The sequence below is a fragment of the Cannabis sativa genome, chromosome 6 (assembly GCF_029168945.1).
Source record: "Cannabis sativa cultivar Pink pepper isolate KNU-18-1 chromosome 6, ASM2916894v1, whole genome shotgun sequence".
Lineage (NCBI taxonomy): Eukaryota > Viridiplantae > Streptophyta > Magnoliopsida > Rosales > Cannabaceae > Cannabis > Cannabis sativa.
Window position 1 is genome coordinate 1,301,115 of NC_083606.1, and position 7,407 is coordinate 1,308,521.

The following is a 7,407-nucleotide window of genomic DNA, read 5'->3' on the forward strand; positions in this document are numbered from 1 at the left end:
TTTATAATACATAGTTTAATAATATAATTATTTATAAAATATATAATATAAAAATATTGTATTTTATAATTTTTTTTGAGTAGTTCACGTGCGGAACTTTTATTATGTCACTAGTATATTTTATATAAAATGTGGTTATATAACAGAATTCTTGGTTTATAAGAAATTATTTGGTAATTTTTGTTTTTTAAATTAAAAAAATAACAAATTATTAGATGTTGTCACGTAAAGGGTCAACATCCATACATTTAGTTACATCTAAATATAATTAATCTACTTAAAGTGTTGCAATTAATAATAAATTTGTTCATATTGTTTATTTTTTTTAGTAAAAATTATTTTCAAATTTTGATATTTAGAATTAGTTAAATTTTAAATATTATTTTAAATGTTTTGATAGTTTAACCAGATGAGTATTTTCATTCATTGCGAAGAGAAATTTAAGACTAATAATAATTTATTATACTTTCAAATTTCAATGATTATCACCACATTGAATATTATTAATTTTAAAATTATGATATTAAAAAATTAAAAACTAAAATAAAATTAACATACGTGAGTTGACACGTAACATCTATCTAATATATTATAGGTACAGCTTAATATGTTCAAAGTAGCATAAAAATAGGACAATTTGGTAACTAATTTGTAACACTTTATTACAATTTTATGTGGATAATTAAGTGAGATATTACAAATATGGAAATCAAAATTATCATTATATAGCTGGGGATTAGGATTGCTACACTTATTTGAGTTATAAAATGAATAGAAAAACGTTGAGAATTAATTAGGGTGGAAGAGGAGTTAGAAAAATTTAAAATTGTGTATGCTAAAAAAGTATCGGGCGACATATGTGTTGACAACTACTTGGGGTTAGCTCAAGTGGCCATAGGTAGGTGTGTGAGTGTTGGAGGTCCTGGGTTCGAGTCCCAGATAAAACATGATGTAATATATAAACGCTTAAATGAAAAAAAAAAAAAGACATATGTGTTGACTGTATTTTTCAGACTTAATGGGTTTTAATTCCAACTTTTCCACCAATATTTGTAACATCTAAAACACTCCTATGTAATTGTGTAAGCGATAGGGACGAGTCACTAGGTGCCAAGATATGTCTATGTTTTTCAATGTTGACTAATGAGTATTTATTAGTGAAAAATTTATGCTTAATTAATGTTCTCCACCTATTAGGTAATTTTACTAAAAATAAACTTTATTGTTTTACCACTTCTTAATATTAATGCACAAAAGACTAATATCTGGTTTATATAGAATGTTTTATGCTCATTAATTAATTAATCACTATATATGTATACGTTATTCTAGTGTTCTTTAAAACTAAAATGACTTAATTAAATTATAAATGAAAAACTTCATTTCAACTTACTTCTACCCTAAGTTTCTTTATTCAAATAACCCTATATAATTCTTACAAATAAGTCTAACATCTCTTTTTTTTTTTCATAAATACACGTCTACAACAAAGAGCCCAATGGTTGGTGGCTAATAACAACAAGCGCGTGTAATATTTCTTTAATTTAATATATCTATTTTATATAAAGTATGTCTATATAACAGAATTCTTGATTTATATCTATTCTATATAAAACTTTTGTTTCAATATCTTACTATTACTATTATATAATTTTTCTTATCAAGAAAGATAATTTCTATTAATCAAACCGAGTCAATTACATTCACAAGAGGATTCCCATTCAAAATAAAAACTTACAACTACTCTTTTATATTTTTAAGAATATTTTTGTATGAACGTATTTTTGATATAGTGTAAATAGAAATATTTTTGATTTTTTTTTAATTAATTAAGTAGTTAAATTAAGTATAGAAATTTAAATTTATAATTTCATTATTGGTTATTAGATCAAAATTCGATGATTTGATATTTTTAAAATTAATATTTATAATTAAATAGTTAAATTTACTTAATAAACATTTATAGATAATATCCGTTAAATATTACTTTGAATAAGACAACGCAGATGTTTAAAAAGTATACAAAGTGACTGTAATGTACTTAGAGATAGGTTTATATTAATTTTAAATTATTAATTTATTATTTAATTATTGGAGAAAAGAAATAGCAATAATTAATCAATTTAAATGAGAAACATTTGAAATATTAATGTTTAAAAAAATATACAGTGATTTAAATATACTTAGAGAGAGGTTTGTATTAGTTTAAATTATTAATTTATTATTTTCTATTAGAGAGAGAAAATAGCAATAATTAATTAGAGAGAGAATTGATCAAAGTGAGGTTAACTTCAACAGTCATTAATTAAATATAGTAAAATAGAGAGAAAATAGCCACCAATCTGCATGTATGATCTATTTCTTGTTTTATTAGACGCGTCGTTGCGTTTTGGCTAAACATTCTCTGGCAACATGCGATTTCAACTTTTGACTCTTTGGGTCGTTAACTGCTTTCAATTCGTATCAAGCTCGTTCGATAATGATTTGTTATCATTACAAAAGAAATAATAATAATAATAATAATGGTTTCATTTGATATTGTTTAACACGTTATCATTATTATTATATATTATTATATATGGAGAAACAAAGATTTATCCTTTCTCTCTCCCTCCGTCTCGTATCTATTTATGACAAAAGTCAAGATTTCAAACATATGTATGTATCATATGTGGTTTAGAATGGAAATTGCGATGAATCTATTTTGTTTAATGTGAAATTTATGATTTATCATTGGTGGAAAATTGGGAAAAAAGTCGTTACCCTATATCTATTAAAAATTCTGAAATTCATGGGTAACTTTTTATTTATATTTAATAAAATAATAAAATATTATTTATATATAATAAAATAATAAAATAAAAATAAAACAAGTTTCATTAATATTTGAACTGATATTTGAATAAATTATCATTTAGTGCGGCCTATCTAACAAAGATTCTCTCATAACAAAAAATAAGTAGTGCACCATATTAAATTATCAATTCTACATGAATTACTGCAAACGTCTCTATAAAATCAAGAGAACAAATAGTATAATAATTCAATTTAATACTTCAAAAGAGAATTCAACTTATGAAATTTTTGTCAACTTTCATAAAACAAAATTTGAGCATAACAAATTAATAATAAAGATTAACATAACAAAGAGTAATACTGATTCTAAAATTAAAATTTAATATTTAGATATTAATGATTAATAATCACACTCAGTAAAAGATTATTTAATTTTAATCACAACAAAAAAAATTAACATGCAACTAAAAATAAGCCATCACTAATATAATTTTAATCACAACCTATGATCATATAAAAAGCTAAAATTTATGATGACTAAATTGATAAAATACATGTAGTCACTAAAAAATTGTGATTTTTGTTTTCTTAAATGTAATACATATTGCCAATCAACTCAATTTATATATAAATGACCGAGAGATAGATAAGAGATAATAAAGAATAATTATTTTAAATTTTTTTTTTCATATAGTTAAAAAATTAAGTGAGATATTTTATGATATTTATAACTAATCAGATTAGATGACGATTAAGAATACAATCGGTATATAACTCATATTAATTTGTTTTATACCAACTAAGAATTCGATTTAGCTAAGTAGGTAAAAATTAATCCCACTCATAATTCTTCTATTTTTTCTCATTATCTATGTTATTGGTTTTATTAATTTATTGAATTTTCTTTCATCTGTTATTGTAGGATTGGTTTCACTTCTTTTGTTAATTAATTACACTTGTTGGAATCGTTGCTACAATTAATTTGTCACCTCGTATTTTATTTGCTTCAAAGTTTCTATCATCTAAGGTAAGTGTTTTTTTTATTATTCATGTTTGGTTAATTCGTTCGTTGTAGAAAGATTAGAAAAGCATATGTCTATTCTATATAAAGTGTGTCTATATAATTGAAATTCTTGCTTTATGAGAAATTTATGGGTGACTTTTTATTTTTATTTAATAAAATAATAAAATATTATTTATATATAATAAAATAATAATAAAACAAATCTCATTAATATTTGAATTGATATTTGAACTAATATTCTAGAATCACAACCCATTTAAAAAGAAAACAACCGGAGATTTGATACGAAGAGGAAATTTGAGCAAACAATCTTGTGCATGCTCATGGCGTTGGCAGTGTACTCAAGTTAATAATATGCTATTTTGTCAAAATAGTCGAAGGAGTCGAAGGGGTCTATCGAGGAGCAACAAATTGAGCTTTTTCTTAAATCCACAAGACCCCACTGATTAATGCTCATAATTCTATGATTTATCAACTTTATTTATATATATATCAACTTCACATTATGTTTTTTTTCCTTTCACTTTACAAGTTCCTATCACTCGTTAGTAATGATAATAATAAATAAACATACAATAAATATCGTCATAATATCAACATTTGTTGTATTTCGTACAACTCATCAACGTTTAAACCTTGTATCTAGAGTGAAAACTTATCATATTATGTTAATAATTAATATAATCCACGACATTATTATAATATTTTTCTGATATAATAATAATAATTCTATTTATTAAAACATCATGATTTTAAGTTTATTCACCATAATATTAAGGGTAAATATCATTTTAAATCTTGTGTTTTGCAAAAAGTACCGATTTGACCATTTGTTTTGTTAAATGACAAAATGGACCCTGTATTTTTCATAATGGTAAGAATATGATTCTGAGCTAAATTTTCGATAACTTTTTTTTAGTGTAACCAACTTCAAGACAATTCCTAACACGAACATATACAAAAAATGTAAATAGTTTTGTCATAACACTTTAGATCGGATTATTATTAAATTTTATTTTGACAAAAAAATCAGTTCATAGTCATATTTGTACTATTTTAGAAAATACAGGGTCTATTTTGTCATTTAATAAAATAGAGGGTCTAAAATGGTATTTACCCTAATATTAATTATTATTATTATTAAAAGGATTAAAAAATTTCATTATTTATTTATTAATAAGTTAATATTTATAAGATTAAAGTATATGAAATTTTAAATAGCTCTATTAAAAAATTATGAATATAAAAATAAATAAGTAGGTGACATAGAAAAAAATTAGAGTGTTATTAATATTATTATTATTTAAGTAAACACTTTTTCTTTCATAATGCATTATATTTACATCTTGACCATTCAAAGTCATTGTTACTATTGTTTCTTACCTATTGTAATTATTGTATATTGAGAATCATGGTGTTCTATCTCAAAGTCACATATTTGATTAAGCCATTGTTGAGATATTTTTTCTTCAAAATTTTTATGGGTTTTGCTTAGAACTATAAATATATATGCTATTTTGTATTTTATTTTGATAAATAGACTAAAAAATTTTACAGTCCGGCGTTCCTATTCTGCTATTTCCTCTTTCACCTCGTTTGCTTGTATGCTCTCGTTGCCCCTTACAAATCATAATGGTACATGTTATTTTTATGTTTTAATCTCATCTTAGGGATAGAAAATGAATTCCATGATTTTATTTATCTATTTTTTTATTTACTTTTTTTTTTCTACCGAACACTTGTGCGTTTTAGGTTTTTGGCTTTTTCTAATTGATTTTGTGGCCGTTTCAGAGTTTTTAGTGTAAGTTTTCTTTTGTTTCATTTATCCTCTCTGAAATAAGTTTAAAAAGAATTGTAGTAGTATATATGTGTGTATGCTATTTGATGAAGTCACTATGTGATTATATTTGATAATAACTGTACGTTTATTTCTTTTCACGATGAATACCAAACGTCTAATTTCTTGCTTAGGGTTTGGTTAGCGGATCATTTTATTCTACGATAGAAAATTTGATATCGGTTGGGTTGTTTCTCGAGTTTGATTTTGTCAAATTGAATTGAATTCCTTTTTCTGATCGTTTGGGATGTATTGATAACTTAATTTATCTATCGTTTATTACAAATTACCCTGTTTTGAGAAGTTTTGAACCAAGACAATACTTTTATGTTTTCTTCTCCTACAGGTACTATGGGTAAGAGAAGTTTGGAAGAGGGAGAAGAACAACAACAACAAAAAAAACCCTCTAATATGCTTGTCAGTTTCTCTAAGAGACAAGATGGGCTTTTCAAGAAGGTGAGTGAGTTGTGCGTCAAGTGCGGCGCTCAAATCGCCGTTGTCATCTTATCACCAGCGGGAATTCCTCATGCTTTCGAGCACACTTCAGTGGATGAAGTTCTCCAACACTATCTTTAATAATAATGTTGATCATCAATTAATATCTAAGATCAATAATTCAATTTTAAATCATTAATGACTAAATATCTAGAAAAATACATAGAGAATATATAAAGAATCACATAAAGAACCATCAATTAAAATATAATGAAAGGGAAGTGAGAAGTAGATCTGGCTTAATTTTATTGGGCTAGAAGGGTAATTAAGGCTAAAGTTTCACATTAATAAAAGAAACAGAAATTATAGAGATACATAAAAAAAATGATTAACAATTAATTAATTATAAAACAAAATATGTAGTGAATCAATAAATGTGAACTCAGACTAAATAATAATAAAAAAAGTCTAACCTGATTATAGAGTTCACATTTATTTAGTCTAATGAAATATACTACAGATGTGTAGTTTTTAAAAAATTAAATAGTTTTACATGCCTTTCATAAGTTGATTTTTAAATTAAATAAATTATGCACACCATGTCTAATCATCTTACATGAAAATACATCACTGTTTGCAGGAACACCGCCGCTTTGTCGACACTACCATATTCAATTTATCAAAGAAAAAATAGATAATCTAGATATATGCGGACCCGGCTAGAATGAAAAGTGCAAAATACAAAAATTACACTATTGTCTCTATCAAAGAAAATGAAGATTGTAATCCACCAATGACTATCATTAGTTTTCTTATCTACAATTTTTAGACTAATGCTATCTTCAATTATCAACAATTTAGAGATTGATTTTTAATTTTCTTTTTATCTTACCCTCATTTAAGTAATGTTTCTTTAAGTATTGGAACATCAATTTTTAGTTTATTTTTGGATTAACTTAAGAACATATTTAAATCATTAAGCTTTCTTAAACACTAATCGGACCCCATCGGACCCCATGGTCCGACCATCGGACATGGGGTGTGGGATGCCGAGATAGAGAGAGAAAGAGAGATGTTGTGAGAGTTTGAGGGGTATTTTTGGGGTTTTGAGAGAAGTGTCATATTTTTGTTAGTTTAAAATGTATTGGTTTAAGAATAAAATATTTTAGTTTTTTAAGTATAGAAAATCAAATTTCCCAAATAAATTAAAAATTGATGTTCCAATACTTAAAGAAGCATTACTTAAATGGGTGTAAGATAAAAAGAAAATTAAAAATCAATCTCTAAATTGTTGATAATTGAAGATAACATTTGT